The sequence below is a fragment of the Peromyscus leucopus genome, chromosome 19 (assembly GCF_004664715.2).
Source record: "Peromyscus leucopus breed LL Stock chromosome 19, UCI_PerLeu_2.1, whole genome shotgun sequence".
Taxonomy (NCBI): domain Eukaryota; kingdom Metazoa; phylum Chordata; class Mammalia; order Rodentia; family Cricetidae; genus Peromyscus; species Peromyscus leucopus.
This window is the reverse complement of record NC_051079.1, coordinates 19,996,033-20,009,043: the sequence shown is the minus strand read 5'-3', so window position 1 is coordinate 20,009,043 and position 13,011 is coordinate 19,996,033.

Sequence of the window (13,011 nt, the reverse complement as noted above, 5' to 3'; positions counted from 1 at the left end):
ACAAGTCAGATAAAAACACCAACTTTCACTTGAAACTCTAAATCCCCAATACAGGATGCAAATACAAAGACCTCTCTCTTTCTCTCTCCTCCTCTACCTCTTCCTTACACACACACACACACACACACACTTTATTTTCAGCTCCACAGATGGCCACAAATTGCTTATATTTTTCATACACTCCCAACCCCAACTTAAATTCATGTGCAAATCAGACTTAAATATAATTGGAAGCTCCAATGCTAAGACTTGAGTTTTAAAAACAAATAGGTTATTGGACTAATTTTTGAAATGCAATTAGGGCACATACCATCATTGGATGTATTAAATTTAAAAAAAATAAAAGTAAAATTAAAAATAATAAAATAATCCTAATCTAAGTTGTGACCAGCCAAAGCTCACCTTGCACCAATTGCCCACTGCTACTTCATGTTACCCAGCCCCAGATGTTATCAGCTATTCCTTTTGTTTCCTGAATAAGTAGTTGGGTTGTAAGGTTCAGCAGGCAGTGTACAGTCTCATCTGGGATTATTAAAGAAAATAGCCCAATGCATTGTGACAGTTTTAAGTGAGGAGGTAAGGTTTGGAATAATGCTTTCCAAAAACCAATTTGATCCACTATTAACAAATTATAATTATCTCCAACTCCAGGAAACACAGGGGGCAAGTGAAAACAGAAGTGGGGGGGCATGTCAGTAGCATGGATGTCTAGAGTAGGTTCCACACAAGGGGTTGGCCAGGCAACTCTTACATGGTCTAGGCTGTGCCGGATACCTCAGCTGGGAGTTGACACAGCTCAGCCTTGAATTTCCAAAGGCAGGCTAACTACCGAGTATGTCTATGTTCATAGTTCTTGTTTCTGTGAGCAGTGACTTCCTCTTACCTCACTTCCTCTCTTCCCCTCCTGAGGCTATTCCCCACACCATTGTACAGAACCAAGAGAGAATAAAAATACGAAGAAAGGATGATCAGGGTCAAAGGCTCAGAGGGCCAGTGTATGGTGTATCTGGTCCATCTGAGGAGGCCTGGGGCTCCAGGATTTGTGACAAGATATTGCTGAAGCTAAATTACAGTGGTACAGTTCCAGAGTATATGACAGGATATCGATGACATCAGTGTGGCTCAATTACAGTGGGTACAGTGATATGGGGTCACATGCAGCTATGAAGAAAGAGAAGACATCGCTGAGCAGGCCAGCAAGAACTTGAGCCAGCCCACAGGGAGGTCAGCTGAGCTGGGAAGAGCCTGTCCTGCACATGAGTGGGAAGAACTGGTAAGGTAGGTGAATCTGGGTAATTGTGCTGGTGGGTTTATCTTGAATGAAGATTCTTCTGGTTGAGAAAGCTTTATAAAACCTAGAGAAATGTGAACCCCTAAAATATGGCAGAACCTCTGTTGAATAAGGAGAATAAACCCCAGTAGGTAACTACAAATGTTAGCATCAGTTTCATGGAGCCTTTAACCATCAGGCATTCTCAAGGTTGGAACACACTAAGAAGACAGAAACATGTCTGAAATGGACAACAGCCTAAGTGCTTAAAAGCAGATATAGTCTGGGGGCAAATGATTCGGTGTTTTCATTCTTATTTATCTTCAAATTCCATTTGAAATCTCAGCCAAATCACTTACACATGGATTTTAGAAATTCACCAGTTTTGCCGACCAAAGTATCAGTTACTGCTACTATTTAACAAGGTAGTGTGGTCCATCAACCATTTCTTTCAATTTGATCCAATGTATGATTTTAGTATGTCCCCATCCTGCTTTTCAGTGTTTCCTCTTGCTGAGACCCACTGCAAAGAAACTGCAGTTCTGCTGCTTTTTCTTGGCCACATTCTATCAAGCAGTAAAGCTGAGAAGCAGAAGGCTGCACTCCTCCTCCAACATCTCCTCTCTGTTTCTCCACCACCCAGCCCCACTATGCCCATTCTATGGAACTACAGACTAGGGTGTTCAACTGCATGGCTATGTGTGATAAAAGTCCCATGCTTCCATGTGCCAAGCTTTCCAACAAGCCTTTCAACATTCCCAGAGTCCTACAAGGTAGAGCTGTGGCCACTGTCCTTGTCAATATCTTGAAAGGTCTCTGTGGTCCTCTGCTTAGAACACTATAGCTAGGGATTGGAGACATAGAATACTGACATCTCTTATAGAGGACCTGCGATCAACTCCCAGTATCCACAGGGTGCCTCACAACTGTCTATAATTTCAGTTCCAAGGGATCATACACCATCTTTCAGCCTCTTTGGGGAACCAGATATGCAAATAGAAACAGACATTCACACAAAGCATGCATACACTCATTTTTTAATTAAAAAACAACTATAGCTAGTCTGAGGAAATGGGGAATAATCAATTCCAGAACATTTGCTCAGGATGGAAGGCAAGCAGAGATTCTTAGTCAGCTTGTATTTCTTACTCAGATTTTCTCTGGTCCAGCTACCCTGCCACACAGAAAAGGCTACAGTGGAAATTCTAGATCCCCTAGAGCAGGACAGTGCTCAACAGACTCCTGACTGGGAAACCTAGAGACCAAGAGGAATGTGTGAGACTTTAGAGAAGTACAAGATAGTCACTGGTTTTGGGGCAAAGTATATAGGAGCTTCTCCTGGATGAGAGAGAGAGGAACAGACTGAGATAGAGATAGAGATGAGGAGGGGAAAGAGACAGAGACACACACAGAGAGACAGAAAGAACACAAGCACAAGAGCACCAGCCCAGAGACATGTCAAATCTCATGCAGGGAAGGGTGATAGGTTCCAACAAAGACGGTCTAAGAAGTAGGCTGCCAAGGAGAGGCCTGAGGCAAAGATGTAGGGTAAAAGGATCCACTGGTAGAGGCAAAGCTCACTCAAACACTTGTAAAAGAAAGGATTAGCCTCAAAGATCCTCTGCAGGCAAACACCAAAGCAGTCTCACAGCAATACCACTTACATCAGCAAATCTCTCCCCCTTTCTCCAGCTTTGCGACTTTCAAATTCTGTAAGAGAAGTTGGGCGCAATGCTCCTACCTTTCCCTTGACTGACCAAGCACTCCCTGTCTGCCAGGCAGGCTGCCCCATGGGAGACCAGCTGCAGGGACTCTGGGTGGTGATGGAAGTGATAGCTTCTTCCTGCATCTAAGTATTAACTGGAAGGGAGTTGTGTGTTTAGAAAGTAGTATTATTACTTGAACATGAAAACCAGAGAGGTATATTAAGTTGTCATCAAAGGATGGCAGAGAAATTAACCAGAGAGCAAGAATAAAGGGGATGATGGGGACAAATGAAGTCACCCTTTTGATCACACCCAGGAGTTTTGTCTGCTCAACACTGGCTGAGAGAACAAGGTGCCAGGCCCCCAAAGGCAGAGCAAAGACCTGCCAAGCTGGAATTAAACTCTTGCCCATTCCTTTCCTTCTCCCTTTCCCATTTACACAAAGTGCAGGAGGGGAAGACTCCTAGCCACCTGAGGTATCTATGAAATATTCAGTTAAATGTAGAATCAGAGTAAACATGAAAAATGGATTTCATTTTTACACAAAACTACTAAAAATGGTTATTAGAGTGCAATCATTGCTTAGAGGAGGGATTGAATCAATTCTGTATTGACTCAAAGCTGTGATTTCTAGAACCTGTGCTAATACCCTTTCTATAAATGTTTTAATAGTATGTGTGTTTATCCTGTTTTCAGAACTAAATCTAGACATGTGAAGTTTGTTTACCTCCTGAAACTCATAAACTGCCCACTCACCCAATCCCTGCTTCCTTGAGGAAATGTTTAAATTTGGAAGAAACTGCCTTAGAATAGGAGCTCAGAGTCATGGAGTGAGGAGGCAGAATGACTCCACAGGCCACTCGGGACTGAGTTAACTTCCTTCCCATGGTCCCACTGATCTGCTGCCTATGTGTGTGGACGTGATCAACCATGGATGCTCAGAAAGCTCTCGCTAGATCTGCTGATGTAATCTCATGTAACTCTGATGCTCTTGCTGCTCAAAATGTCATGTTCAGCTCCTCCAAGATCCAGGCTGGGATTAATATGAAACTTTGTCATTTTGGTCCTTCCCAGTCCTCTTGGGATTGATGGATTCCAAGAGGAGTTCTCTGTATTCATCTTTCATCATTGTCCTAGCCTTTCGTCTCCTCTCACTTTCTAATACAGCACATTATGCTTCCCCCGATTCAACTGCTCTGTCTCTCTTTGTTAGCAGAATTTCCTTTGTGAACTGAAGTAGATACTGAACAGGTGGTTCTTAGCTTGTTCTTAGCAAATTGCCAGACAGTTGTCTATTTTCAAGGAGTCACCGAACATATGAAACTGTAAGAGGGTAGGTGGGGGGTCTTTGGAAAGGTGGCAGGGCAGGAGGAAAACCAGCTACCATGGTGGGCGGAGCTTCTGGAACCCAGGTGACCAAAGTTCCTTTCCCCCATATTCTGAACCTTTCCCACTGGGTCTTTGGAACTGTCAAGTTTCTCATCTCCTGCGGAGACATCTCTTTTTTCCCAAATCTCCTTCCCTGAGTGTGGGGCATTTACCCCCACAGTTCCCCAGAGTTTTCTTGAGTGCGAGCAGCAGGAAATATTAGATAGAAGGATTTATAGCGGAGAATCTTGCGGAGATAAACAGATAGAAAATAATGAATAACCTCAAGATGGCCTGGAACCTATTCCAACGGGCCCTGTCTCTGCCCCAGGGTTTTTATAGAGACGCCAAGGGGTGGAGCAAAAGACCTCCTCCCCCAGCACAGCCAAGTGCAGACCATCTCAGACACCTGCACTCAGGCCCGTGGTCCTGATCATCCTCTCTTTGGACCTGCTGGGTAAAGCCACGAGGAATCCGAGAACGGCCTCCCACACCTGTGTGGCTATACTCCAGAATTTAGCTGTTCACTCTTTTTTCATGTATAATTTCTGAAAAAAAAATATATATAATAAAATATTTTTTGGTTTTTCTGAAGGGTTGGTATGGCCTGCAGTAGCAGATGCTCAAGGATAGAGAGTCTGACTATTTCAGGTGCAGAATGTAATGGCAGGGGTCCATGAGGACCGTGTGCCTACTTTTGCTCCAATCCAGAAACGTGTGGGTGAGAGGAATACTTTATTATACTACCTGTCTGCTGAGAGTGACCCATGTGAGGGAGAAGACTTGGCTGAATGTGGACTATACATGGCCTGCACATCCATCAGCCAGCTCAAAGAAAACACGGAGGCAAAGGTAAGACCTTCCAGAAACTGTGAGAATCAGTGTGGAAAGCCTGTGCTTTTAAAAAGGAGGGGTACAAATCCATGAAACAGTGGGGGTGAAACAAGATCACCACAGGAAACCATACCGACTACGAATAATTAGTTCTAGGCTGTTTACAGCAGTGACTCAGTCCCAACAATGTTTTTCTTTTCTCTTTTGATAGAGGCCTTCCTTCATGTATCCCAGGTTGCCCTGAATTTGCTACGCGGCAGAGAATGACCTTGCACATCTGATCCTCTTTTCTCCACCTCTGAATGCTGGGATTTTAGGTGTGTTATAAATTGTTACTCATACCCCAGGGTATCCCGTGCGTACATGGAACTGTGGGTGGACATTCACAACCCAGATGCTACATCTGCATGAAAATAGAGAGATGAAACAAAGATAGGAAAGAAGAGAAAAAGAGACAGGCAAAGAGAGAGGGGTCAAGGGGTGCTCACCTCATGGGAGTGGAGGGAGAGAGAGAAAAAAAAAGGAGGCGAGTTTTTCCTTAAGAAGAGGCTTCTATGCAGGGTGGCCCTAAGGGGTGGGTCACAATATTAACAGTGCTCGACCACACCTGGCTCTCTCCAATGAATTTTTTTTCTGACTGAATCACTCAGTCTCTCTAGATGGCTTGATTCAGGGTAATATTAGCTACATTTCCTTCACTATGCTCAAACAGCTGGCAAGAAATAACCTGTGAGGGGAGAGGGTCATTTTAGTTCACAGTGTGAGGGAAGACATCTATGATGGCAGGTGAGGCAGTGGAAGAGAGCCTCTATGGTGGCTGGCAGTGGGTGCGTGTCCCAGATGCTGGCTCACATCTCTAAGGACCAGGGGTCAGAGAAGAGGTGGGAAGCACAGCCAAACTATAAAACCTCAAGGCATATCCACTAGTGACTTATTTCCTACAGCAAAGCCCAACCTCTTTCCACAGCTACCTGAAACAGTACTGCCAATTAGACACCAAGTATTCAAACACATGCGCATATGGGAGATATTTCATGTTCAGATGCCAACAGCCATGTGGGGTGTTCCAATGGCGTGTTTTGTGTGTGTGTGTGTGTGTGTGTGTGTGTGTTATAGACGTGGTATGCATGAGTGTGCACAACAATCCAGAGTTGTGTCTTTCTAGCTATGAAGAGCAGAGTAGAAGTAGACACAGGGGCCAGTAGGTTTCTAAGATCCAATGATAGGACAGTGGCCTGAGGCTGCAAGGCAGTTCTGATCTACTGGGTGAAAAAAGAGACAGGAGTTCACTCCTAGGGTCTTAAAAACAAAACCATATAAACAGCAGCAATCTGAACTAAGGGAAGTCTTACCATCATGCCCATGCACACTAGGCTTGGTGTACAGAGTGAACTTCAGACACCAGGGCCAGGCAGTTCCTCGGTGGACCGGATGCAACTGGGCATGGCCACGAAAAACAGTTCAAGCAAAGAGTCTGAAGAGGATGTGTTGAGTCTTAACAGTGTGGATGTCTTTGAATGGGGCCAAACACATTTGCAAATGATGTCATGTCACAATATCAAAGGGTCGAACACCCCTGGTAGACATAATGTGGAGGAAATGGAAAATGGGGAAGCGCCAGCAGCCAGAGGCATTGAGGTCTGGAGTCTCCCCCAAAGGTTGCAAAGATGCCAGCAGAGCTTTGTGTTCATCATGCCATGTTCCAAAAGATACTAACAATGGAGCCGATGATTCCAGAGCTTAGCTTCACTCCCCTCCCTGCAACCTTGTGCTGGGTGGGGATGGAACTCATGGCCTACCTAGTTCATGCTAAGCAAGTACTCTACTGCTACCACTGAGCAATTGCCCTATGGGGCCTAGCTTTCAGCCAGCAAACAAAACCAAGCATTATTCAAAGTGGTAAGACTTCTATAGAGGCAAGGAACAGAAGAGGGGGGCATAGGGTTATTAGGGAGGAACACAGGACAGATGTGACATGAGACCAGGAGAGAATACCTTGGGTGGAAAGTTTTATGAGGGGGTGGCGTGGGAGAGGAGGTAAGAGAGAACTACAATGAACATGGCATGAAAAGTCCTACCTGTGGGAATCTACTACTTTGGAAGGTAATTAAAAAGTAAAATTTAAAGACGTGTGATCAGAAATAGGCCACATGAGTAGATAATGGCGCTCCAGGAAACCACTATCTATTAAACAGAAATCCCAGTGCCAGGTGTCAGATCTCCCTATGAGGTATTGGTCAGGGAAGGCCGAGGTTCCCCATAAACACAGGCTATTGACATTGCTTTTGGTTGCCAACCAGAATTAGATGGGAAGGCCCTACAACTGAAGACACCACAGACCTCAGTCCCAAGACCTAGAGAAACAAGCTTATACTGATCTGGAAATGTCTTTCCTGATGGTTAGCATTCACAATGCTGGAAGGAGGGTACCGTTCAGGCTTTGTGGGGGAGAAAGTTAGCAACAGTTTTTACTCAGCTATGGAAACTGTGTGCTAAGATACCAACTGCCGGGTAAGATGTTCCCACTGGTGAAATGATGGAGTAACTGTTAAGAGAGTAACTGCTTTCTCAGTGGACTTTAGGCCAGCAGCACTGGAATGCCTTATACTGGAAACCTGAGCAGAAGCCTGTGAATGGGGTGGTCTTAGGTTCCAGGTTGAAAGCTATCACTGCTATGTTGCTAAATAAACAAGTTGTCAACTGTCCTCCACATATTTATGTTTATACTCATAGTTTAGCATTACTCACAACCTTCATCAGAGAAGTTTCTCTTTGCAGTGAATGCAGAGACTCATAACGGGTCAAAGTGATGAGAATCAGTAGCTGTCAATGCTAGATGCTAACAGGAACACTTAAAACATCCTCTCCAGGGCTCAGGGAATAAGACAAGAGAGGATGCTGAGAGAAGGTAAAAACTGGAGGTCTGGGCCCCTCAGCAATCCATCATGGGTGAGTAGAATTCATGAGGCCAGTCTTAGGGTTTTATTGCTCTAATGAAGTACCAAGACCAAAAAAGCAAGTTGGGGAGGAAAGATTTATTTGGCTTAGGCTTCCACATCATTGTTTATCATCAAAGGAAATCAGGAAAGGAACTCTGTTAACAGGACAAGACCTGGAGGCAGGAGCTGATGCAGAGGCTATGGAGGGGTGTTGCTTATTGTCTTGTTCCCCATGGCTTGTTCAGCCTGCTTTCTTAGAGAACCCAAGACTACCATCCCAGGGATAGCACTACCCACAATGGGCTGGACCCCACCTCCACTAATATCAATCACTAATCAATCACTAATATCCTACAGGCTTACCTGCAACCTGATCTTATGGAGCATTTGCTCAATTGAGGTTCCCTCCTTTCAGATAACTGTAGTTTGTGTGCCAGGTTGGTTAGAATTCTGCCCTCACTCCAGCTACATGACTGTACATGTGCAGTTCAGGAGTTAAAGCAAAGGGTTTGTGTCTTACTTCATCAGTGTGCGCATGGTCACACAATCAGCGCATGCATGGTGTAGCTCTGTACTGGGAGCCCTTCAAAAGCCAGATGTGGACCCCACCCTCTCTCGGTTCTGCTCTCTCTCCCCAACCCCACTATCTTTCCCTCTGCTCTCCACACATGCTCCTTCCCAGGCCTGGTTCTCTTGTACCCCAACCCCCCCTCTTCCTCCTAACAAAGCTCTGTGCTACTAAGCAATTGGGTTCTGTCGTGACTGTGGCCTTTCCACCGGTAACCAGCACCATAACCAGTGCCACTTATCATTCATTTCAAAGTTGACAGAAGACTAGCCAGGACAAAGTCCTAATGTTGTGTGATATTTTGTTTGTGTTCTGACTAATAAAGCTTGCCTGGGAATGAGAGGGTGCAGCCAGCCACTAGTTAACCATAGAGGCCAGGCAGTGGTGGCACACACCTTTAATCCCAGCACATTGGGAGGACAAAGATGATCAGGAATTGAAGGCTACCCTGGGCTACACAAGACTAATCCAGTCTACAAGAGAAACAGAGCAGGGAAGTAGTGGTGCATGCCTTTGATCCCAGCACATGGGAGTCTCAAGCCTTTGACTCCAGTACATGAGAGTCTCAAGTCTTTGATCCCAGCACTTGGGAGGTTCATGGCTTTGATCCCAGTACAATCGAGAAGTGGAGACAGGAATATAAGGCAGGTGGAGACAGGACCTCACCATTCAGTTTGAAATTTCATAGAGGTAAGAAGTCTCTGGTGGCTGGCTGCTCTGCTTTTCTGATCTTTCAGCTTTCATCCTTAATATCTGACTCTGGGTTTTTATTGTTAAGACTAATTAGGATCTCGATACATCCCATTTCTTACTGAGGCATTACAGGCAGTTAATGCCTCATTAATGAAGGGGATCATGTTCCTGTGGTGGAGACATGGGTAAAGTTGTCCTTGTTCAAGTAAATAACCCCAACCCATGTTCATGAAGTATCCTTACTGATAAACAGTAGGATTAAAAGGGAAAGAAATGGAAGTAGGAGGGAGTGGGGTGCTTGTAGGGAAGAACAGTTTTGGTGGGGAAAGAGGAATAAGAGATGATAAGGATCAAAATACTTTGTGTGTGTGTATATATGTATGTATGTATGTATGCACGAATGTATATGTATACACACACACACACACACATATACAAATGTATAAGACCATGGAAGAGCTCTCCAGCTCTTCCTTGCCAGATTCAGGTCACAGAATGTCACTACTTTTCATCTTTTCCCTTTTGTTTGAACCTTCTAAGGAGAAAGCTTAAAATACTCACCTAGATTTATTTTTCTGCTCAGCAATATTAAGCAGCTTATTTAGATTCAAAAACCTCTGCTAACTCTGGCGTTTTGATCCCTTCCATCCATCATATTCCGACAAATGTTCCTCTCCAGCAGCCCAGCTAATTTTTCAAGCTCCTGGTGACACACAGTTGGTATCGCAATTCCTAACGAATCCTTGGCTGTACTTCCATTGTTTGCCGCTTCTGTTTGTCACAGTCTCTGATATCTTGGAAATTGGTGTTTCCTCTTTTGCTCAAAGTCAAGAAGGTAACACAGTCAGTAGTAACACTTTCTTCAGTTTATGGCTTGTTCTTATGTAAACTATTCTCTCTTCCTCTGCCTGAGCATGCAACCCTTCATCTGCATACGAAGAGTTCAACAGTCACTGCTATTTAAAAATCAATGGACTGTATCTGAAAAAAAAATGCATCTATATGGATGTAAAAATAAATACATAAATCTAAGTTTTCAATCATTTTCTTAGCCCAAGGCATAGCTTTTCACTAGTACCTCTTCACTAAAATTTCCTTTCAAAGTATTCATCATGCTGTTTAAAAGACTAATGACCTAAAAAAAAACGGTCCTACGCCAAAGCTCTGCTGAAAGTTACTGCTCCATCTCTCAATCTCTCTAATCCCAGCGCTGCGCTGGGGCCACTCTGGCTTCCTGGAAGATGTTCTCCTGCCTCTGTTAATCTAGTCCTTGTGCTTCTGCTCAGTTTGCTAGTATTGATTTTTATTCCATGCTTAAGATTTCCTAGCTACTACTTTCTTGTTACAAAAGTTAGATATATTTTTTTTTGTCAAGGTACAAAATACAAACAAACAAAATAAATAAATAAAATGAAGATCTTCCAGGATGCTCACACCCCCAGTCACCTTTGGATCCACATTGCTGTATATTTGCTTAGCTCCTTCCCTTTGGACATATAGTGCTTTTGTGGGAAAACCCACTAGGCCTCAACCCTATGCAAAGAACCAGAGGAAACTGAGGAAGGCCGGGAGCAGCAGAGATGGTCCTCCCCAGGGAAGACTACACCAAGGGGCTGTGCAGTGCCAAAATCCAGCCCTGAAAACTTACATTTGAGTAACATTACACAGACTGAGCAGGTTTTACCTAGGAATAGATATGTATTATACATAAATACATACATACATACATACATACATACATACATACATACGTGTGTGCACACACATTCAATAACAAGGAAAAAAGAGGCCATGCATTTGATGGAGAGAAGGGAGAGGTATATTGGAAAGTTTAGAGGGAGGAAAGGGAAGGGGAAAACGTTGAAAATAAATTATAATCCCCAAATAACAAAATTAAAAATAGGGATTAAGCAATTTATCACACATTACCTATAACATGCTTAGTGAATTTGTTGTTAAACAAGCAGATTAAAACTACATTTTACCCAAAACAAAAGCCATTGAAGAAATTTTTATTAAAAAAAGAGAGAAAAAAAGATTATAAACAAATTCGGAGCAGAAAGAAAAATGTTTAAAACCTTTTAAGAAGTTAGGAATCTGGCCAATGTGGCATCAATTACCTCTAATGGAAGTTCTTGCTAAGAGACACTTTTTCCCCCACTGAATCGTCATACTTGACCAAATTATTTCCACCCCAAATTCCTCAGAACTTCTCTAACTTTCCCCACTGATACTAAGTGGGTTATTCTCAACCTTCCCGACGCTGTGGCCCTTTAAGGCGGTTCCTCATGTTGTGGTGACCCCAGCCATAGAACTATGTAGCTGCTATTTTATGACTGTGATTTTGCTGCTGTTACGAACTGTAATATAAATATCTGATATCTGACCCCAATGGGGGTCGCAGCCCACAGGATGAGGGCCATGGTACTAAGTGGATGCCATTCAGGCATCGCCCATCTGCATTTGTTGAATTGCTTCATTTTCTTCGTGTTATTATTTTAACTACCTAAGATGAGTGATTTGCAGTGGAAAGGGTCTCTTATGTGATTAAGTGAAAATAGCTAAGGTCACATTGAATAGCTGGGGGCTGTTAACCAGGATCCTTGGGTTTTATTTAGAGGCCTTTGTTCCTGATCTGGCTCCAGTCCCCTGCTGGGTACAGGCAATTACATCAGTCTTTCAGATAAAAGTGATGGAAAACCAATTAGCTTAAGCCTAAAGTGTACTTTTGTCTGCTGTAACTGGGAAGACTAAGAAGAGCCTTCAGAACATTTATCAATTAGGGGTTCAAATGTCCCCTTTTCCTCTCCCAGGTGCTTATGAGTTTTTAAAACTTAAAATCTCAATGATACAACAAAGGTTAAGTTCTAAATAATCTGTGGAAAAGCTTCATTCATGTGACAAGTTATTTTTAATAATCATAAACATTCTCAAATAATTAGAATATGGGAACTGGGCAATCTGTGTTAACTTCAGGAAAAGTACCAAGGGAAGGGAAAGGTACTAGAGACAGTGCCTTCGAAGACTCACTTGAAGCCCAGTATCATACCTTCACAAGGAGACATGAACGAGAGCAATGTGTGTGAACACTTAAGCTCCTTGCTTTTGACCCACCATGAGTGTGTGTGTGTGTGTGTGTGTGTGTGTGTCCATTTCCGTACAAAACAAGGTTGCCAGAGAAGGGAAAGAGGAACGTGTCACTGCTGAAAGGAATTGTGTATGTGACTATGTGACAGGACACTGGATTGGCTGGGCCCATGAGCAGAGCTGCTATGCTTTCTATTGGGCGAAATTGGACAGAAGGCGAAATTCATAAAACATCTGAATGTGGTGGGGGCTGACACAGCATTTAACAAGGTGCCACAAGACAACACTTTGATCATTCCAGGAGCTTTCATTCTTCCACATACCCCCCTGCATCTCCCTTTCACTTGGGGAGCCTTGCCTGGAAGCCCTCTCCTTACAATGGAAGAATTACTAATCCTCCTGGCATGGCACTTTCTCATCTACAGGATTTCCCTCCTGCACTTGCCCTATACCTTGCGTCATTGGTGGTATCATCACCACTATCTATGACTGTTTAAATGAATGATCTCTTTACTGTCCTCTACCTGGCAAAAAAGCCCAAGGCTC